The sequence below is a fragment of the Argopecten irradians genome, chromosome 14 (assembly GCF_041381155.1).
Source record: "Argopecten irradians isolate NY chromosome 14, Ai_NY, whole genome shotgun sequence".
Lineage (NCBI taxonomy): Eukaryota > Metazoa > Mollusca > Bivalvia > Pectinida > Pectinidae > Argopecten > Argopecten irradians.
In genome coordinates, this window is record NC_091147.1 from 35,055,825 (window position 1) to 35,080,322 (window position 24,498).

A 24,498-nucleotide genomic window follows, 5' to 3' on the forward strand; every position below is an offset into this window, starting at 1 on the left:
AAGACAACTAATAGAATGAGTTAGAGAGCTTATGCCAATCAAAGCTAAATAAATATATATTTTGATAAAGTTTATTTTGACATTAATGAAATATAATCACGGAATTGATGATTTTTATTTAAAAAAATGTTATAAAATGCCATTATACTTAGATATTTAGTTTTAAACTCATATATCTAGTTTTAAACTCATGTGAAAAAAAAGATATATAAAATAAGATATGTATTCAATTTCTGTGAAATAACTTTAAAAAAAAACATTTTTTACGAAATTCTAACAATAAAAGAGTTTAGACCCTGATTTTTTTTCTCAGAAATGTATTTCCTACACCCCATTAGGTAACTGTGCTATATCTTAACCAGACAAAAATGACATAGATAGAAAGTTCTCTGACAAATTAAAAAACTATGTTCATCGTCTCTTAAAGTGGGATTCAATGAATAAATTTGGAGCAGAATACTTGAAGCAGAATGTTGAAATGTACTCTACAAAACTGACATACTGTTAAAGATATTTAATAAATATAAATGAAATATATAAATGTAAATTATATGTCATTTTTAGGAGGAATTGAGAAATGTCCCATATTTTAATGTTTTGTATCCTCAAATGATAAAAAATAAATAAACAGTAAACTATGGCAAGATCCCAGGCACGTGTTTGCGGAAAATACTTTTAACAACCAAACAAAGCATGAATACACATATATATGTACATAATCTAGATCAGTCATTTTATTTACTTTCAGCATTAAAATGCTATTACATATAAACGGTCAACCAATTTAGAAAATATCCTTTTAAACATTTGTATCTTAAACTAGCATGATGCAATAAAAATTCTGACAGCTGAAAGTTGGGACCGTTACATAGTGTGCTACACAAAACCTAGACTTGAATAGAAAGTAATGCTTAGCTTTATAAACGGTGTAAAGTTACTTTATAACCTGTAGCCATTTTCTATACATGCTCCCGTTACCGCGATCTAAAGCTTACAAGAATGGGTATTGTACTTGTAATATCTATCGCTTTGTATACGCGAAACAATGCATATAATCGTAATGTCACTAGTTGGCTGTGTCCTGCTAAAGATTTGACTTGAATGAAATCAACAACTCGGGCCATTCATGAATGGGAAATGTGTGTCTGGTTGCAGTTAGAAAGCAACTGACCTGAAATTGATTACTACACAAGATTTCATGCGTAGTTTATAGTAAATGTGCTACTTGTAAATAAACGGAGTTGTCAACAATGTCTGTGCGTTTAAGAGAGTTAAGCGATTATATATTTATGCTTGTGAATAGACAAGTAAATAAAAGACAACACTTTAAAGGATACAATAAGCTATTATATTGAATGGGATCATTAACTGATTTATTTATAAAGCTTTGTATTTACGTTCAGACATTTCATTCAGCGTTTCAATAGTACAGCGGAGAATTTCATTGGTAGAAAATCATGATTTATTCATTTACTTGCTTTTGTTCCAATTGTATTGCAAGTATGTGTTGGGGTTGTGTATATTACATGTATGTATCAGAACAGTTACTATGATCTCGTGATCTCCACTCTTGCCGGCCATTCATAGGATTGTCTTTCAAGCACAGAGAGGATTAGCGTTTGGCCCCTGCACAGATGTCATCCATCACATTTCAAATATAGAGTGATATATAATTAAAAACAATTAAAACCAGAAAATTGTTAAAACATATTGGGGAAAAATTACATATTTTTAGGTCATCTTCTTCAACTAAAAATGAAAAATTATAGATGTATTTATACCAGTATTTTGACCTTGTCCGTAGCATATTATGGATTTCAGATATAAGCTGTATCCCAGATGTCACCTACAAATTATCTTTCGATTATTTATAAATAAATATTCAGTTGTGTACTGGGCTACCCCCGTAGCCGCAGCGAACGGACATCGACGTTGAAATTCTATTAATTATGAAATTATAACCGCCATGCTAATTGATGAGGCGAGGCCTTTTTCGCTCCCCATGAAATTGCTTTGTCATGAATATATATACGGATCCGAAACCAAAAATGTATTAGCAAAGTGCCTTGGTGGATCTTTTTGTTATACATAATTGATTAGAAAAATACAAGGGGCAAGCAGAGTCACGAATACTACTGGAAGTCTCTGGAAAATGTCACGATTTTTGAAGGTATACTGGGTTGTTTAATCTTATATTTTTTTTTATAAATAATGGTATAAAATACTGAGTCCACAATTAAAATGTATTGCAGCTATACATTTTAATTATTGGTTTAATGCATGTATGTTAACGATCAACATCGAATCGACTGTGTATGATGAAGGCGATATTGTTTGTACCTATATTGTACATGTACCTAAGCCAACTCCACAAATGTTACAAGGTATATGCCTTTGATAAGCAGCTAAATTACCCAAGCATATTTAAATATTGTTTTCTTTGACGATTTTTTTTCTGAGTTGACGAAAATTATTCCAGACGTTATTAGCATCATTTGTATTTAATAAATAATAATAAATCTGGATTATAGTTCTATAAACAAATTAATATTCTTCAATTTGCTAATTGAAACTTGTCTGAATTATTATTTCGATTTTATCTAAAAGCTTTTTGGATCCGCCGTCAGAATTTTACAAGGAAAAATAATACGATTAATCAAATACACGTGCATCACTCAACGCTGCACGTGCACCGGCGCTAACCAATGCAGTAGAAGCAGATTTGAAAGATTTCTATAAATCTGTGCGCATAATTTATATATTTCAGTTAAATATTCCTTTAACACATAGTGTGAAAATTTTAATTTAATAGTCTTCAATGGGCATTGATATTATTTTACCATAATTACTTTTTAATTTATTTTATCATTTACATATGTACGTGAATATAAGATAATTGTATTTCTTATTAAGAAATGTGATTCTATACATAAAAAATGTGAGTTCTCTCGATTTAGATATCGCCAGCACATTGACTGTGTACGTCCATTCATCATGTTAAAGGGGCGCCGAGTAAGTATTATAAAGACTGGTCAGGAACCGTGACAAGATATCCGGATTTCTCAGAATATGTCATAATGATATTGAAATGACTGGAAGAAAAATATGCTATAGTGTGCATTAAATGATAAATACAAAAATTTGATACATCAATTATAGACATATATATGAAGCAAATTATTCATAAAAATATTATTGGTAAAATAACCGATTTTGATAAATATATTTTGATGTTTTAATTATGTAGGATACATTTTCCAATAGAATCTAAACATTCGTTGGGCAAATCATTATATTTTCTATCATTTCTGTCCAAATTATATCGTTTGGTAAAATCAATGCAATTAGCCGGCGTGCTCAGCTCAAACCGGAGCGACAGGTAAGAAAATGTCATTAGGGAATTGTACTCAGGTGGCTAATTGGAAAAGGATGACAGGTGAAAATGTCATCTCCTTGTCATACCCGGGCGTGTGATAGCCTTTAGCAGTACAATCGGCCCGACCCCTGGGGTACCTGGCCGGCTAGTACCTGTAATATTCGCACCTGTGGTTTTGACGTTAATTGTTGTAAGTCGTGTCTTAACACACAACCGAACGAGTTTATCTCCAAATACAAGTTCCATTATTTCTCGCCTTTGTCCGTAAATAAAACAAACCATTTATACCTTTGTTAAATCTTATGTAGCTACACGTGCAAGTTTTACTACTTACAACTTGTTTGTTAGTAAACAAATAGTTTATCAAAACAAAAATTCCTTATCTTGAAAAAAGATAACACCAAACAATCTATCCTCAACTTTCAAATGCATGTACTAGTTTGGATATGAATGTAAGTCGTTTATTTGTAATAAACAATTCATTGGTCAATTTGAAATAAATACTTGTAATTCGAAATTTGAGATTACAAATTGTATGTTGTAATTTGTATGTATATCAGTCTTTATTTTAATCAGAATAAATATATTTGGTTAAATAAATTGGTGTTTTTTTCACCAAAAAGTATTTATTCAGAAAATCAAACTAAAAGAGTTACATAAGATTATATAATATTTATATAATTGTTTAAATTATTCTGGACCAAAGCCTTATATGGTAAAAAATAACATTTCAGTAGCATAAAATGTTCACTAGGAAAGTTCGAATTCTAAATGAGAAAAACTAAAATGATTTGTATATAACTATTTGTTTATATAGGCTAGCGTATATGTTTCTGCATCAAATGTCTCAGGTTCTATTTCTCTCTCAAACATACAAGTATGTTACAGGAGGAAGAAAAGTTGTATTTGACATCAATCATTTAGTGGTAAAAATCAACAAAACATCTCTGACCCCCTCATTAAGCTTACGGTGAAAATTAAAAAATTGACAACCGGACCCTGGCCAGGGAACCGAAATATCATTTAACTGATTGCTTAACTGATAGAAGTATTTAGAATTAACAACTAAGGCACAATTAGAGGAATAATATAAATCATTTGAGCATATAACTGAAATTATTTTTCTAAATAAAATCGGGAAATTACATCAATTTTAGTTAAACATGAAATTGTCTTGGTGTTGTTTACAAATGAACTATTAGCACTGGAAATAAATAAATAAAAAAATGAAAAAACAGATATTATCACTTAGTAAATACCAAACAAAAGATAGAAATTTATCGGAGTTTCGGAGTAATTAACTATTAAACGTTTTTATATACAAAACTCTTTAAAATTCATTTATACTGAACCTCTATAGAAATAATATGAGTTAGCGGTATTTATGTTCGGGCGGTATAAAAGGCCCGTGTGTATACACACGTGGGGCCATTGAATTCAAAACCAATAAATCTGTTGGATCGCATCAACGGGTATTGAATGTAATTACTAAAGTAAGAATGTCTCTCAATGTATAGGGTCGGTATATCAGGTCTTCTCGAAAAGCTGCTGACTTTATAAATAATGTGTATTTCGTCTCTGTGTATTAGCCTTATCCCGGGAGCCCGTACCCCCGAGATATAGCCAAAAAAAGTTATCATCCATTCTACCCCCCCATCCCCCACCCCACCCCCACCCCAACTTAACCCAACCCAACTCCTCCATTTCATCATTTTGACTTTATCACTGCTGCACAGGATTTGCTATGAACAGACATATCATCATCTCCATCTACGGTGAAACAAAGCCTAAATAGGCGAAGTTATGTAGGTGAAAACAAGTGACTAGCGTTCATAAAATCTACACATTACTCCATAAAGAATCCCGCCTCTACCACTTCATCTTCTACTATGACCCCCCTCTCCGTATCACAATCCCCTCCCATCCACTCTCATATATTATCCACTTACTGTTATCCCCTTACTCTCAACCTCCGCCCCTTTTCTTCATAGTCACCACTCATTCCTTCTCATTCACACATCCCCATCTGTAACTCCTCGAATTCGGCTGTATAGTTCTCTCTCGCTCCCCACTTTTAAATGTAACTCCCCATCTCCATCCTCATGACCTCCCATGTCCTTACACACGTACCCCCCCCCCCCCCCCCCCTCCGGCTAACCCCCGTCTTACACCTAGTCAACACTTACCTCATCACTCGTCAAAATTGCCATATTTATGTGAAAACTAATTACTAACTCCCCAAAAATACAGCATAACTGTTTACGCGTATCAAAATCAAAAGATTTGGTTTGGGGTTACATGCACGAAATCTGGACAGAGCTGGTGATTTGTTTTGATTTCTCGCATATATTTTGTGATGGAATAAAATCTCTTTGGTCTTCAAATAAGTTTGACATGGATACATGAAAGTGCATGCTAAACTACAAAATAGTTTTGAAACAGGCGTGTATTAGCGTTATAAAAATGGTTGATTTGGATAGAAGTCGTTTTATTTTGATGTGAGAGATTGAGACCGGAAACGTCTGGACGTTTGGACGTGGGAGATTTGGGCGTAAAATGTCTTTTAGTATGGGTCTGAAAGATTTGGGCATGGAATGATTTTACTGACAGCCATAGTTTGAGTTTTGCGTGAGAAAACAAAAATTATATGATGAGATGTTTATAATTTTAAGTAAAGAAAACAATGTTAGAGCGAGACATGCATTAATTCTGGCGTGACACATGTTTTAGCGGGGGACATGTTTGTTTTGGCGTGAGAAATGCCATAAGGCGTGAGACATGTCTTCAAGGCGTGAGACATAACTTCAAGGCGTGAGAAATGGTTTTTAGCGAGAGACATGTATAGTTTGGTTTCATTGTTAAGTTCTTTTCTTTGAGTTTTGACTTGTTTTGGTATATTTTGATGTATTTTTGCAAGTGTTTGTGGTTGATTTTGATTCTTATCTTGGCATGAGACGTGCATGCATTTTAGTACCAGGCGCATTTTGGCGTTAGACGTTTCATTTAAACATGATTTGATTTGTATTGCAATCGCTAATATCATTTTGTAGTTATGTATCTATATTATCAATCCCAACACGTGCAAGTGTCTCTGATCTCGTGCTCAAAACACAGGTAAAGATTTGACCTTGACCCCGAAACCTATCTTATTTTTGTCTAACAAAAATATAAGTAATATCAGGACTGCCCCCTTGTCGGACACCGGAAACTGCTCCAATTGGACAGTCGTAACTCGGTGAGCATTATACTACAGGTCCCGAAATCCTGACATGAACATTTCCGTAATTTACGACAAGTAGATGGGATACAAGATAAGAGCTATGACGGGCAGAAACTTTACTGTATACATACGGTGTAAACCCTGGTTAGTTTACGTCAGGTAACAGACATGTTTCGTGCTAAGATGTCATTTATTTTGAAAAAGAGTGTTAAATTTTCAAACCTATTCAAGCATAATAATATGAAGTAAAATGTTCACGGGGGTCATGTGAACATATCTCGTTTAGAAATTCAGTACTTTTTGGTATGTTTTAAACTTCAAACTCTAAACAAAGTTTTATAACTGAGAAGTTCGGGGTAAAGGGATCAAGATTTAGCTGTGAAACCAGTCAAGCGGAACGTAACCACCTTAGCTAGACGCGAGGAATTTGTGTTAAAAATCCACAGGTAGTTAGGTCGACACTCGCCGCCATGTTGGATTTTGTAGATGAAAACATTCGAGTACTCCACATGAATGAAGTGAGATAAGGTGCTTCAGGAGAGCGATGGAAGGAAATCTAATATGTTTTAAACATTTTGAGATCAAAATCTCATTTTTCTTATAAAGATATAATTAATCTTTGTCGTGTATATCTTGAACAGTGTGTATTTTGAATAAACATTGCCTTCCGTTAGCATTGTATGCTTGACTTAAAATTAAATAAATACAAAAATTATAATAACGTACTACGCAATATCAAATTTTCTACATGTAAATTAAAAGACTTCCTGAAACCGATGTTCATGCTTTCATAAAGGATTTTATGAAATTCCAAGAAGACATCTTTAAAATTCGTTCGAACGGAAATTCTCAAAGCAGTTTTGATTAAAAAAATATTTATATTTACTTAAAAATACCGCTAGACCAAATACAGTACTGCATTACGTAATAACTTACCTCTGATCTCGGACTTTGGTGGATTTTGATATCACTACAGAATCCTCATTTAAATCTAAAGTTGAGTGAAATAGATACATAAATTCATATTTATATGTATACATAATATCCAATATGTATGAAAAACCCTGTATCTCACAGACTTTTGCCAATGGCTCAACCGTCCAAATGTTACTGGTTTAGTGGTACAAATGCTAGTAAAATACCCACATATAAGGCCGTCTTGCCTGCTAATTGTGTGTTATCAATAAAACTTTTATTCTCCATTTTAAATGGAAGGCTCTCTTAGGCAATGTAATATGTAACGAGATAAAGAAACGACTCTTTCAGAAACCCAACAATATATTTTGTACTACCAGATAATAGGCGAAAATTCTTTTCATACAAGCTCAATGGCTAGTCGGCTATGGATTTTCACGCTCTCTCTTTACAATACCCACACACCAATAACACGGTAGGATTTAGCATTGCTGGCGAGTTCGAACAATTGGCGCGGGGGATTTCGACTCGTTACTGCTATTCATTGAACTAACTATGAATATGATATTTAACGAGTATTTAGCGTAAATGCATTTAGTTATGATATAATTCAATTTGTTTGGTTTAACGATGTTTCCGTATTCTGGTCGAGCGAAACTCTCGGCCGCATTGTTCTTGGTATGTAAATAACCCCGAAGCGATGATCAATCCATATTTAGCATTTGGATATAGTAGACAGAAATCGTCTTATTTTATTGGCGGAACTCACCGACGTCCATTAAGTGGAGAAATGGATATCTATTTGGACAAGAATTGCTACTGTACATAAAATATGGTGTTTATTTAAATAATTTAGCCTTCAGGTATACGGCTACTAAGCGGCCATGTTACCTAATGGTATTTGGTGGTGAGAAGGGAGACCCGGTTTAGCCGCAGTTATTTACACATGTTATTTGCTCTGGAGAGATCTACTTATTTCGCCACCTACATGCGACATGCGGAGAAATAATGGCGGCGGTCTTTGGTTCAAGTCGTAATCAGCTTATCTACTCCGAGACTTAAGATATAAATATCTTACATTAATTTGTCAAACGAGAGGGAAAACAACAGCGCTCCCTGACGAAGTCTACTATGTACCTGCAAGATATGCTCACGAGAGAAAACTAGAACGCCCTTTTGATCGCTTTTCAGTGAAAATACAAGACCACATGAATTACATAAAATTTCCCTCTAGCCATGTACTATAAGTGAGAAAGAGAACTACAAGCGAAGCCATCTTATTACTGATATTCAGAGACTAAAAACCCCATCGACCTCTTTTGAGTTTCAACTCAAATGAAAATAACAAAAATACCAAACCAATTTCGTATTTGAGCAAGGCCATCTTGAATAAAATTTCAGCACCCTCTAACTACAAACGACAGAGAACCCAACAACGCCCTCTTTTGACTCCGTTTTATAACTAAGAGAAAGTAACTTTCTTTGTCGACAATATCTCATAAACGCATCATACATGATGTGCAAAAGAAAACAAAATCTCAGACTTAAAACTCTACCAAATAAGCGTGTTTTTTATCACGACAAATATTGTTAAATGTAGTTTTAAGCGAAAATTAAGACAGTAGTGTCTCTTTATCTCTATTTTAAGTGATACAAATACATAGTCCGTCATCTTTAAATTATTCATGAAATTGGAAGTATATTTTCACGTTAACACGGGAATATGTTTGCCCGAATTTGTTTACCCGACTCGATGTTTCTATCATTAATTTTTCAATTATGACATTTATAATCGTACTTCACTCACGTATTCAAGCAACTACGGTGCATTAAAAGAACCCAGACAACTGCGGAAATGTAATTGACATTTCGTCCAGTCTCTTGGTGCGAATAATCCAGCTTTTCTACTGACTCCGGGGCGATGAGTACGAGACCTTCGATTACCATATAAATCCCCGCCCTTTTATCCCCGTCTTGTATACATGTCCCCGAAACATACATTCCGTACGGGAAAGGGACCTGAATGATATTCAATCTGTTCGCCAGGTATTCCAAATGGAAGATGCAAGTTTGCCTTTCGATACGCTCTTTGAGATTTCAATCGATAACCGTATAATCCGCTGATGCTATATATAAATATGTTTGTATATTAAGTGAGCATTAATTTCTTAACCATTCGTTAACTGGGTATAGGGTTTATTGACACATTTCCCGCTTTAGTAATTATCTAATATAGTTTAATACACTACTTCATAACCTAAATAAGACTCCGTGATATCCAACTTTGAATTAAGATAATAAATTCACAAAGTCTGTATAACAATAACTTGAATAACATAAATTAATCTTTTTGTTTTTGAAATTTGTTTTAAATGATTTCTCAATTTTTCACTTCCTTTACACGTATTGTTTAATAATCCAATATCGCTTTAATGCACTTCATGAAATCCGATTCCTTGATATCAAATCTTGTATTCAGATATATGTGTTCATTTATCACACATATTATATGAAACAATAGCTTTAATGAGTTTAATTAATCTTTCTATTATTTATTTAAATGATTTCTTAATGTTTCGCTTCTCACACGTGTGCTGAACATCATTTACCATGAAATAATATTATTGATTATTCTTTTATGCATAGGTATTTCTTCATAACTATTGAGACTTGTTAATTACATTCCGGATAGCATTCTTCAAAGGGTGAAAATCATCGAAATCTCTTCACCTGGCTGAAAGACAAGGTGTTAAAAATCACGAATTGGTACCGGAAGTAGCGACCACATGCTGTTCGTTACGCGATCGGCTCCCTATGATTGCGCGAAAAAGCGCCCTGAGGGATTCCCGCAGCGCAAATAAACAATAGTCCTTAATTATAACGTAGGCCGTTACAAATGGATTATCAGCCGGTATCACAAAGGGTTCACACGGCCTCAGACCCCTTAATGGGCCGACACCGATAAACTAATTATCGCTCGCTTCGTTTTTTGCGGTCGAAAGTGTTTATTTTAGGGTTTAGTACGGCGTGGGCCCGCTACCGCCGAGATCCCTTTTTCCACCCGTCATGCGGTCTGACCTAATGATCCATTTGTTTTCGTAAGGACTTGACAAAGCCCCTTTAGGGGATTTTTCACCTGGAATGTAAGTAAAACTCGGGGAAATACGACGCTGTCATCTTGAAATTGCGCATGTCATTCTATTGTCCACGCTCATGTCGTATTACGGTCAAACCTTCAATGTTTGTATATTAGATTGACACAATGAAAACAGTTGTTTTAAAGGTTTATCTTCGGAACAGATCTGCTGTTAGAGATGTGACGATAAAATAGGAAGGTTAGCGATGATTTCAGCAACGAACCGTGAAAAGTGACAGCATTTCTTTTTAATTTGAATGTTGTTGATATCGTTTTAAAATGACATGTTTTGATGTTTATTTTCTTGGTTGTAAACACATATTACAATGTAACATTACCATACCCAAATTGATACCATAGGTGGTATACTTTAATATGAATGATACGTAAAAAAATGTATAATAATTTCTTAAAGTGTTATAACCCTCTGATATTTATGATGACAAATAGAACAAGTATGACAAAACGGCAGGTGCGTGTTATTTGCATTTTATGACGTAATCGGGTGTGATATGCTGAAACAAGTATAGGACGTAAGATATGACGCAGTTGATGTGACGTAATGAGTGAACTAAGCAGTTATCTATGAAATGGACAACTCTCTACAGTGCTGTTTATTAAATTTCAATAGTTTTCAATCATTGTATAAGTTCACTTTCTAAGTGTAGTCCATCAAGAACGTATTAGTAAATTTAGATATATTTGCATAATGTCTTACACACTACTTACCATTATAGCAAATGTATATTATATATTGTTGTATGGAGAATTCAAATAAAGAAAGATTAACTTGACATATTCAAATAGAATGAAAGAAAAGTTTCCCCATTTTTCATTTTTATCAACATAAATTAATATCAAGACTTTTGATGTGTACATACAGTTGTTATATTGGAAAAAAAGTTATTTTCTACCCTTTTTCGTACCATAATTCAGTCCTCGAAACTCTCCTTATTTAAGTGCAAAAAGGTACTCATGTCACATGAATATATATACTTTTTGATTGACAATTACCTGAGTACAGCGTATTTTATTCCTTTTCCAATTTCATTTCAAGTTTTGTCATTTCAAGTTCCTAACTGTAACTGTTTTCTTTATAATTACTTCAGTGCATTTAATCGTGTCAACCTATTCTCCCAACAGCTCATGGCAATTCTACAAAACCCTTACCCCACTATACATTTTATTTCATCCGTTGGCATTCGACACTAACTCTGACCTTTCACCCGTTCAGGTACGGACATTCGCGTTCTCACAGGATGGTCAAGTCCTGGGCGACATTTTCCCATATTTCTTTTAAACACCTGTTGGTACTGGCGATTTTGAGTGGTCGCTGGTCAGTCCCATGGTCATTCTGCTGTAAACACTGACCAATTTAACGAAACCTAATCTGAAATGACCCTTAAGCTCCTGTCGATTTCGCCCGTTAAATTAGATTTTGCACGTGTTCACCTCGAGCTTCCGAACCTTATTAGGGATGGTCCGGATCGGGTACTCTGATGCGGTTCCATCGCTAGACGGGTGAAGCCGCGGCTAATTAAAAAAACCGCTGCAGGTAAAATTCCCATACCTGTATGGAGGTATGAAAAAATGGACATTGACGTATAGGTACGATGCTAGTTAAGAAAAGCCCCAATTTATCGCTCTATGAATGGACCCGTCTACGTCAAAAATTACTCCCAAAAGGGCGTAAATTTTGTACTTCTTTACAAGACGAAATGGGCTGAACTGCTTAGTATTGGATGGCAATACATCTTAGAATTTCAGAAAAATGATATTGGTTATTCTTTATATGTTGTAATTTCAAAGGATAGAGTATGCATTCTTAAACATCGGATTACACATTATTGTATCGTCCAGCAGAGCACCAACTACCATATGAAAGTTATGAACCATTGAATGCATATATAGTACACGAGATGGACGAAACAATAAAATATGAAGACAAACAATTGAACAAAAAAGTGAGAAAAAAAACCATCACTATGGTCATTCCGACAAAACTACAGCATCAAAAGAAAGAATTTAGGTACTAACCTCCTTCAATTTAATTCAATTCATTTTTCTCACTTTTTTGATCAGTCAATCAGTTTTTAAAAACATTTGAACTCTATATTTTTTTATATCAAAAAGTACGAAGAATGGAATAATATTATACACGATGCATAATATTCTTCTGATAATGTACACTGCTTGTTTCAGAACATATGTATGTTATATATAAGCCATGTCTACTGATGGTATTGGACCCGTGGTCAGGTTGGATTTGTAAACTTAACTCTAAATCTCCACTTTCAAGTTCTATTTGTTTGTCATGCCTCTGAGTCTATAAAGGTATTATACACTGCAAAGGATGAGTCAGTTGATATTGAATTCAAGTCTTAAGTTGGATTATTTAAAGTACTGAGTATTTTTCCTTTTCGAACACTTTATTGCGAACATCTGGATTTGTAATCCCCATTACAACTAGCTCAAGTCTTCAGATAGTTTACCACATGACTTCAAAAAGTTCAAGTTGTAGGCGAGGCCTATTGCTGAACATGGTTCGATGATTTTATTTTTTCTCGAGGAACTCCGGGTTTTCTGCGTGAACCTAGCTTAACACGTGCGGGAATGATCATAATTGTTCTATAGAGAAAAAAATCTGATTAAAATACATATCCCTATTGTCATCTCGTTTCATAGAAGATATGACAACATCCCATATTGGATCACATTCTGGTGACCTTTCAAATAGACAATAAAATTACGATTGATGTCATTGTCATTTAATATTTGATGTCTTTTATACACCCATCGATGATGCATATTCCGAACTTTGATTTTTTTTATACTTTTACCTAAAAAAGCATATCGTATTGAACTCTGACTTTTCCCACATAGCAGCATCTTTGTACCATCTGTGATGTGTCTGCGCTGACAAAGCATGGACATCAGTCAGTGAGACAACGCCTAGGAATAGGCGCAGTCATGTAGGCGTTACAAGCAACTAAAATATGCGGTGTTGTTGCCTGTGTGAATCAGAAGATTCATGCCTATTGTTTTTGACAAAGGCGTTATTAATGTCTATTGTAAGGGCCCGAATCTCCTGTTTAGTTTTAGATGTAACCAGAGAATCCCATCTCATATGTCTAATTATGAAGAAGATAGCATATCATCAAAATAGAGGTCCGAGCATTTATTAAGAAAAGACGTGATTCTTACTTTATCAGGGGTTTCTGTGTAAAACTGATTGAAGTCGGTATAGGTCTAATGAAAAAGGACAGTGTTATTTAGAATAGCGAATCCTTGAGTCAACATCGCGGTCTTCTTTAAACACTATCGCCAGGTGTCTGGTCGGAATTAAAGAATTAGCACGGCACAGGGGACGTCTTGACAATCAACACGGGGGAGAAATCCAGTACTTGGCCGCAAGTATGAATCAAATTCCACGTTCACCTGATTTGGGGTATGCGGCACGCGCGCGGTAGTTACAAATCTCTTCAAGGTGATCTCACGTTATCTGGACAGGACAAGTTTGTCACAAAATACTGTTAAGTTTGGCAAAGTAAACCCGACCACCGGACAAATACTGAGCGTCGAGGCGGCGATATTGGGATATTGCTATGATAACAGAACACTTTGATCGTAGGAAGTTACTTATCGGCGTTGAAATAGATATCTCTGCTCTCTTCATATGTTCCGAGTTCCGTAGCTGTCTAGTACGATACGAAAATAAGCCTATGGAATCCGGGCATAGCTTTTGCCAGACGACAAAGCCTTGCGACAAGAAGGAGGAAATGAATATTGCCTTGTAGTACGATAAACTAATTTTCAATTGAAACAAACCAATGACATTTTGTAATTTATCAATGGAATTGGAAATTATTGTAACTTTAAAGCGTCGCAGTTCATAAACATACACTTTTCCGATTCAATAAAAGTTGATTTAAATATCTTATCGTTATATTACATTGTCTCGTCTCGTGATTTTCTTGAAAGATCTCGTGATTTTTTTTTATTTCTTAAAGTACACGTGTATTTGGAAACTGAAGAAATGATACGTGTATTTTCCTTTGTGCATCAGCCGTTTGATAGCCCACACACAATGTCGGGGAGTGTCTTTCACCGAGATATGCACCTAATCGTTTTTTATTTTCAGATCATTAAACTTAGTAAGAGAGCACTTGTTATTAATGTCGAAATCAGCCACCTGTCCTAAACTCGTTAACACCTAGTCTTCAAGATCTGCCAGACACCTCTTTAAAATGTTGCTCAAATTCTGCGTTAACTGGCGAAGGGCAACACAGAATACAACTATGATACCCGTAGCTACTTTATAAGTAACTCTTCACGGTCTCAAACCAGGTGTTCACATCAAGATTCTGTTTTTAATGTAACCAAATGCTTTATATAGAGTTCCGCTAGTACAAGAAGACACAATACTTTATAAGTAACTCTTCACGGTCACAAACCAGGTGTTCGCATCAAGATTCTGTTTTTAATGTAACCAAATGCTTTATATTAAGTTCCGCTAGTACAAGAAGACACAATCCGAATATACCACAGCCTCCCAAAACATACAGACACATAGAGGCCGTCCTTAAATGGCTCTGGTTGTTTTAAAACACGTTAACCTAATAAACAAAACCAACCAATTCTATACCTGATAAATGTTGTTTCTCAACATATTACACAATGGACGTGATTTACGAACACGGGGATTTATAGATCAAATAAATAAATAACACATACATACGTTGTTTTTTCATAACGTAAGGAATCCTAAACGGAAATCCTCGCTACGTGGGCGTTACATTCGAGGAGTTACAAGTGAAATTAAACCCGCATGGCGTATTGCAAAGTAACATAATGAAACATACATGCAATGCACAAGCGTATTGCAGTTGCCTTCCATATGGCCAATGTCGTCAGAGGCGACACAAATAAGTGGCATATTACATGACTCCCTATATAATTACAAGAGAAGTATTTTTTGAGGATTTAACACCCTCGCCTCTCACAATACCCCTGATAGCAACAAAAATCTGTTTTTAATTCTATTGGATGCTGTATTTTAGAAATGGTGAAAATATGAAGTTGATCTCAAAATTAGCATAAATTACCCCAGATATGGTGATAAAGTAATGACCCAGTATCACAAGGACTGGTTATGCTCTTATAATAACTTTGATATCCCAAAGCATCCGATACATTACGTATAACTGTGACTTTATACCGTGTGTGGGCCCGAGCTAACGGATACCGGGTTCGTAATGTAGCGTGAAACATTAGTCAATCTGACGCCTCTAATACCAAACGCGACGTGACGTCATCAAATGACAGAAAGATGACCTAGAGGAGAGGATTGATGGTAGGTCATTAGGACTGACCGGAAGTTCACTAGTTTGATCAAAGAAATTCATCTTTGCGGTATAATCTTTACCGTTGTATATAACCATCGAAGTCAGAGACTTACCGTTGAAGCGAAATTCCAATTTTTCATGTTCGTTTTTAAAATATTCAAACTAATTCTTAATATTTTTGAGGGGTTTACATGCATAATTCCATATAGAAATAAAATGTATAGAATAAAAGATATAGAGATAAAAATGTGGCTTACCTTTTTTTTTGAAAATATCTTTCGGAAGTACAAATGTACCTGAAAAAATAAAGCAAAGGAATCTGAGAAACTTCAAAATAATGACATTTTTTGTATTTCATTTTTTTTCATTGAGACTTACAAAGAAAATTGCAGCATGAAATTAAATTCATTATAATAAAAATTTGCAATTATTGATCGCATCCCGACATCAGACGAATGTTGGAGTATATGGATAATGTATACAAAATACATTTTTATTGGCATTTTTGTAGGGGCCTTGACTTACAATAGCATTTGTATGTACACGTACACAATGTAACTTGGTCAGAGTGCTATTACCTAAAGCTAATCTGCATTGCACTATCAAGTATAACCTTGGTCCAAAGATTAACGAAGCTGGTGGTACCGTGTATTATATTGTTTTTAACATATTTTCAAGGTGTTCGTCAGAGTGACGTACTATGCTGCATATAATTGTCTTTTAAATTTGATTTTTGGACTTGCGTATGAAAATAGTAAGGAGAATAGAAAGAATGATAGAGAAAGAGTAAGAAGATAAAAAGTATGATTTAATGAATAAAAGAAAGAAAGAAAGATAGAAATAAATAAAGAAAGAAAGAACATGAATAAAGAAGAAAGAAAAAAGGAAAGAACAAAATGTCTCGACTTCAATTTTGACCAATTCAGTGATTCACTGCTCAAACATTATGTTACAAAATTATTGGAAAGCCAAACAGTTGCAGCCACTGAATCAAAAGCATTAGAATGTTCGTCCGAATGCAGTAACTAATGATTACAGGTAAATACCGACTAAGAGGTTCCAGATCGAGCATTGTCGCTATACAATACAGCATTGTTACACTGCACATAGAAACTACAACGAACACCTTCACGACAATCACACAGAAAAAGTTATCCGTTTCAGTTCCGCGGCCTTTAAACAGTTTTTTACATCTCCCAGAGAAAGGTAGACACATTTGATCAACAATGCCGTTCATAAACAGCTCACTTGAGTCAATTGATCAATCAGGTGTGAAATTTGAAAATCAAACTTTGATTGTGTGAAGATAAAAATTGAAATTTGATGAAATTTTGATGTATGGCGTTAGAAACCAGATATTGTTTTTTTTTATTTGTGCATATGCTGTGTATTAATGTATTGATAATAAGATATGTACCGTTTGGTAAATTTGGTGTTTAATTTAAATCATTCACTGATATTTTCGTCCTAGATCGTTGTTATGAATTCCGATAATTCAAATACTTTTTTTTTTTCAATTCATGTTCATTGCACTTGATTTAAATGGAAGTAATATCCAATATCAAATCTTGTTGAATTTAATATGAAAATGTGACGTACTATACATTTTTTCCCACTATATCTGAAACAATATCACAAACTTAATCCGTTAAAATTTAAAGGGATGAACAAATATGACAGGACATACATTAAATAAGTAATCTAAATCGAACTCTGATATCTAAATCTGTTATTGAATTATATGAAATGTACATCACGATGCAATTACAAGTTGTATGCAGGTGTTTGTTGCATTCGATTTCAATCAGATTTTGAAGTTAAATCTTACTTGCAAATCAGAAAAAAAAAACAAGTAAGAAAAAATAAAAAAAGACCTCAATCAAGTGAAAAATGACCTCCAGAAACTACATGTGAACTATTCAATTAATTTGTTGGGAAACAATTACACCCAATTCTGCTTTTTAATATGAATGAAAAACAATAAAAAATAATCGCCGAGATTGAATTGCAGGAATTAAGATAAAATATACTGCAATTAATGCTGCGCGTTATCGGCTTGTCCCACGGGAGGACGAAAACGAACAGCAATGAATTAATTAACAGCGATTACGACTTTGCGCTGACACATGGATATGTTTTGCGAGCTGACAAACTGTCGCCCGGGACACGCTCTGTCATAAGCCGGTGACATCTTCATTGTCAGAAACAGAACCTTTCCTTGTACTAAGGTTCCGAATCGCCCATGTCATCTACGCTACAGGTTTGAACCTTTCTGATTAATACTCATTCGTGCGGCGAAATTAAGTACCGAATATGGTCGATCGCTTCGCTTTTAATTGAATATTTATTACAGATGCATATTTCGGCCCTGATTCCGCGACTTTGGGTTTAATAGGGGCTTCTGCTATCGCTGTTCATGCATGATTTCATCGAACAGGGCTACCCAGAATGGAAGCCATGGTGAGAAAATTTTGTAATCGAGTTACCGGAAGTCGATTGACAGTCATCACGTGCGCAAGCCCACGTGCGTGCTTAACCAGTCATCGGTTATTTCCGGTGTCCAGGTAAAACTAGAAAATACCTCGTCCTGTATTGATGGCGTTCAACCGGAAGTGATCTTGTTCTAAATCCGAGTGATTACTTGTTGTACTGGATCGTCGTAAAAAGGGACAATTATTTATAATTCCTAAACTTTTGATGTTTGCTTGAAAGGTTTATGTGACAAAAATTGTAAAGGCTGAATGAACTTAACACACCAAAAACATAGTAGTTTTGTATTGTTAAAAATATTAGGGTGTTACATACACACATTCTAAGTCACAGTGACATTTGATTCGTACGGCAACAGAAATTCAAATTTAATTTTTGTTATGTTGGATAGTTATTTATTTACAAAATTTTCATTCGCGTATTTGATTTCATTTCTCACCAATATAAATGTATCTATCACGTCAATTAAGATTGTTTTAAATTAATTAGTACGTGCATTATACTTGTGGTACATTCTTTACTATTTTGAAAAAAACCCAGAAAAGTACGTGCATTTTACTTGTAGTACATTCTTTACTATTTTGAAAAAAAAAAATCCAGAAAAGTACGTGCATTTTACTTGTGGTACATTCTTTACTATTTTGAAAAAAATCCAGAAAAGTACGTGCATTTTACTTGTGGTACATTCTTTACTATTTTGAAAAAAATCCAGAAAAGTACGTGCATTTTACGTGTGGTACATTCTTGACTATTTTGAGAAAAAAAAACCCAAAACAGAAAAAAAACCCAAAACAGTGAAATCTTCTTTGCGAAAAAATGACAATAAATGATACAGATACGTTTTTTGGTAATTAACTTTCATCATCGACAGATGTGCCTGTCATAAAATCCTATTTTTTCTATACATACGGATATCCCATCTCAACGTGATATACAAAATACCGTGACATATGTGTCCGGGCTGACCCGCCGGACCATTTTGACCCGGTGAATTCCGCCCGGTATACTCATATAGTATTTTATCGTAGATCTACATCCATCAAACCCGAGACTCGCTCACCCCTCTACCCTAACACGATATTAATGTAGAATTAATTATGGCGAGTTCTGATTATCTCCATACCGCCTTTAAATATATTACATTTTTCATCTCGCAAATGGATGTTATTAGTCCGTCGCTTAGCTGTGGTCACGCGATCCGCTCCCTCCCCCGTATTTCGAGTCTTAATATACGGCACTGGGTATAGGTATAATTTGTACAGGTCGGGTGAGGCGGAGAGTGACCGTTATTACAGGCTAAACGGCCCTATACTTTCCCATAAAACCATATTCGTCCCCAGTAACCGCGCTCTGACGTTGTTTTAACTCCCATCCACCCGGAGAAACTTTGTAATTAGAAGGTCGTTAAAATATGGCGGGAAACCCCACTCGGATACCTACATATAAGACGAAGGCACTGCGTACATGTGTAATGGCCCTTATGTAGCTATTTACTTTATAGTTTCAGATACACTCGAAGGATATATATACCGGTGGTGATAAAATGGTATAGGGACAACGGTATCATAAAATATCGGCATCGACTATGTTATAGGGACATGACTGAAACCAATTACATCAATATTCTATCTTTAAGGAATTCCTTAATTTTAGATTCTCCATAGGAAATCATTCTAGAAGTTAGGAAAGTTTATTAACTGAAAGATCCATTACGTCAACATTCCTTAACTTTAAGGAATTCCTTAACTTAGAATTTCCCATTGTTAATCATTACAGAAGTTAAAGAAAGTTGCACGTTCAGTTATCTTCATACCCTATTCCAAGCGCTGTATTTGTTTCCGATCATCCTCGATACTCCAGGGGTTACGTCATAACGTCAGTGATAGTAATTCCTGGAGTATCGATATAGTATGCAACTGTGCTTACTTGTTGTTTTTGCCATCGCGCCCCTCAACTCAGTATTTGAAAGTCAAAACACATAAACTAAACTTTGCTTGTAAATGTAAATGCGCCTTTCTAAAGAACTCGATATTTCTGGGAACCTAGCTTTGACTATTTCATAATAATAATACCCAAAATATTTATTAGAAGGGTACCTTAATGGAACGAGCTACATATAAGTTGTATAACTTGTGCGCATCCCATTGCTCCTGATGGCAATATCATAATTATGTTTAAATCAACAAGTACCTTATGAGTTTGTGTAGCATCATTTGTTGTTTGCGGTTGCTGTAATTTTTCATTCCATCTGTCACTTAGCTTTTCAATTAAGTTTGGGACCACCCTGATATATATATATAGGCAATATCCCAAACAATATGTTATTAATATCATAATGTACGCGAGTATTTTTCAATCTGATTCAATTAAATTTAGAGCCTCCCTGATAAATTTTGATATTGCCAAATTTGCTCATAGCAAAAGGTCAATACTTTTTCCTTGCTGACGCCCCGAAACATTTGGGTAATATTAGGCCCCCAAAATAGTTATATTTATATATTATACCGTAGTGTGTGCTTTCTATGTTGACGGAATCAAGTTGGGATCTCTCCGATACATTAAGGTAATGTCAGATCCCCGAGCTAGGTATATTTATATAATATACCGTCCCGTAGGAGCCGAACCCGACTTATCCTAAAACATGGCTACTGTAGCGACACCTATTGATAAACTGCACCAATAAACTTAGTCGTTATCTCCGCCTGTCCAGTGGATAATCTCTCGCGCCGACAACTGCATAGCAACACCAAATTCCAACCCAAACACCAGGGCAGACAAACCGGTCCCTCACCGCCACAAAATTGTATTTATCATCCCCCAAATTTATTCCCCCAAATCACTCAACTCACCCTTTCTGTTTACATGGCCGTATTAATTAGAGCAGTCCGGATCGTCGCAGACAATCGCAAACACATTTTGGAGCGACAGTGGACATTGAATGGTCAGACTGGACACAATTGTCCTTCCACGGCGGTAAATTAGCCCAGCTATGGGTTAATCAATTCTAGCTTGTACCGCCTCTTGATAGTACATACTGTAGGATCACATCCCGTTCCTAACACACATATATCGATACATAAAATAATACAATATTTCAATCTTCACATTTTTTTTTTAAATTTCTGCCTGTAAAAACAAATGGGGAAAAAGTTGGCAGTATAATACAATATCAGCCATCAAGTACTGATATATAGCTCCGTCTGTAATCACAGAAAATTCCCAAAATTCCACTGCATCTTAGGAAGAAAATTAAACGACTGCCGATTTCGATTATCTTTATTCTTGATACTATTCAACTATATCAAATATCTTTATTTCAAGAACAACCCTGTTTGGAACATACAATTATTTTATGTGGATTTTATATTTCGTTTTCTTTTTCGTCATATTTATATTGCCTTCTGATCATTCGTGAATTTTCGTCGATGACTTTTCAAGCAGTCAATATATTGTTAATTCATACACATTGATACTTTACTTGTAGCTTACTAAAAGATAACAAGTCCATTTATGTAATCAAATCAAACTTCACGCAAAGATAATAAAATTTCAAAATTTTAAAAATAGATAATCTTGCAATTTCTATTTTCCAGTTTCAGCTAATCATTTCATGTCCATATACACTTTAATTCTGTAATTTGTTTATTAATTTCTTAATGCTTTTTATATTAATTTAATCACTTTTGTCCTGTAGCGCGGTTCTGTTCGGGAATTTGTCAGATACGGCTAATCAGCACCTATCTCGCGCCTAAGAACGTGCGACTCACGCGCGAATTGCCGTTAAATCTAACACGGTCGCTACTGAGGCAATTAGCTGAACCGCAAGACCGTTCAATGTCCAGGGGATTCACGAAAACATCAAAAACAGCAATACAGATGTCGGAATTTTAGATAAATGAAGAAAAATATGGAAAAAGCTTAGGTTTTGTTGTACCATATCTGTGATCCCCAGAACAAGATTTCCCAGGAGGGTAAGATACTATACAAGGGAATATTGCGGTGACGGACACACGGCAGATGACAAGCGAGTTAATCAGGATCGCAGAAGATTCCTCGGCAATATCCGTTCTCCATTCCATGCTATTTCCCTACTGTCATTAGCGGGAAGAATAGCTTGGTCGGGTATACTACCGGAGCCAACCGGATTCCGGAACGCAGAGGATGAAAATAAGTTTATGTCGCCAACATTTGCTAAAAAGCAAAGTTCCATAAAATCCCCATACTGGTGGTTTGAATTGGAACAAATTATCGCGTATTTTAAAGGTACATATGTAATAACCTTTTTTAGATTACATAAAGTAAATCGACTTTAATAATCTAACGCCAAGGAATGAAAGAGAACCATGGCCATTTGTGGATCTTTGACCCAAAATTCAAGAATATAATAATAAAATCCGTTAATTTAAACATATCAGCGAGGAGTTCATTCTAATAAAAATGAATTAATTTATAACGAAAAGCCATCGGTGTGTTTTTTTACTTAGACAGTTTTACGTTATAACTTTTGACATTTTTGCAATGATATAAGGGGTTGAACTATGACGTCATTCGTATTCGTCTAAGTCTTAACATAATCAGCTTTACTTACGTATTAGTAAGCTATGATCACCCCGTGCGGAGGAGATATATAAATAATCCCTTTACTTATACTATCAACGATAGCCACCGATACCGGGTAGCGAGATAATTATAGGATAAATCTACCACAAATACGAACATCTATATCAAACGCGCCCGAGAAAAGATACCAACACCCATATCAAACGCACCCGAAAGTAATGGCGATACAGAAGAAAGGGACCGTGTTTACTGTTATACAAAAGAATGGAGTGTTGATGTAATTCGACAATGGAAAAGATTCTGAACGAAAATGTGTCAACTAGGCTATGCTAATATTTTCGTATCATCTGAACTATTCATGGTTTTGCTTACATCTGATAAGAGATATGGGCCGAACTCAAGGAAGACACGATCTGCTATCCATTGTGATGTTGGTGGTGTTGCTTGTCTGTTTAATCGTTTTGTGACATTTCAAATTATAAATCACAAAAAAGGATCGTCAAGTTTTCTTATCATACGGGAATGGGTTGGAATATTTCAATATAAGATTAGATCTATATTGAAGCTGTACCAATGAAGCTTTTCTACTAATCAACACCCGAAACGCAAAAAACTTACAGAATACTGAAATAAATTAAAATCTCTTTATATTTCTTTTAGTATGATTTCCACATTTCAATATGAAATTCATTCAATATTTTTTTTTTTACTAAAGTTCGTGTATTTTGTAACTTTAAAAAATATTTCACACGTGTAGAATAAAGTTCATATCCAAATACGACTCGTTGTTTGACCTCTATTTATGAATTAACATGATGATATACTATTGAAATGATCGCGCAATTTCTTTTCAAATATTTTTATTGCGTGTCAACAATATCAACGATTTTTTTCATATTTCATCTGAGGCAAACTCAGATTCAAATCAGATTAGGATTGCAACGACAGCATCTCTATGACATATTTTGTTTATACATGTAATGTCTTCTTATTTTATTATCATGTATTAAGGAGATGACTTAATAAATTGTATTAACTCGTGTCCAGTCCTTTTGTATGGTTTCAACAAAATATGTTTTCATTCATTCAGCATCTCTAGATCTGCGTCTGACCAAATGAGAAAAGAAAGCCACACAGATCAGCTCCCAAGTTGTGAAATGAGTAAGCCAGAGAGATCACTACCTACATGATCACTGTCATCAGAATAACCAATTTTCAGTCTTCTTTGAAATTAAAATCAGCACAGCGGTTTAATTCGGTTTCCCATTATACACATCGGTTCAGGGAGTGGAAGAGAAAAAGGAGCCGGAGTGCGCCTATGTGTGTGGACAATAGCTACGCCGCGTGGAGCGAAGGACGCACTAAACCGTATTGGGGATTCAAATCGGGCATGAAGAATTTATATGAAAATCATCCATATTAGCGACGGATTAACGCAAGATGTGGCTTTTAGGTC

At 34.9% G+C, this 24,498-nt stretch overlaps 1 long non-coding RNA gene across 1 annotated transcript in view; it reads right to left on the reverse strand.

Moving 5' to 3' along the window:
- Positions 1 to 12,818: 12,818 nt before the first annotated feature.
- Positions 12,819 to 24,498, reverse strand: part of LOC138308223 (uncharacterized) — a 105,729-nt gene continuing 94,049 nt past the window's right edge. The window contains exon 3 of the long non-coding RNA XR_011206093.1: positions 12,819 to 16,288. This is a non-coding gene — a long non-coding RNA (uncharacterized lncRNA). The remainder of the gene's footprint in view (positions 16,289 to 24,498) is intronic.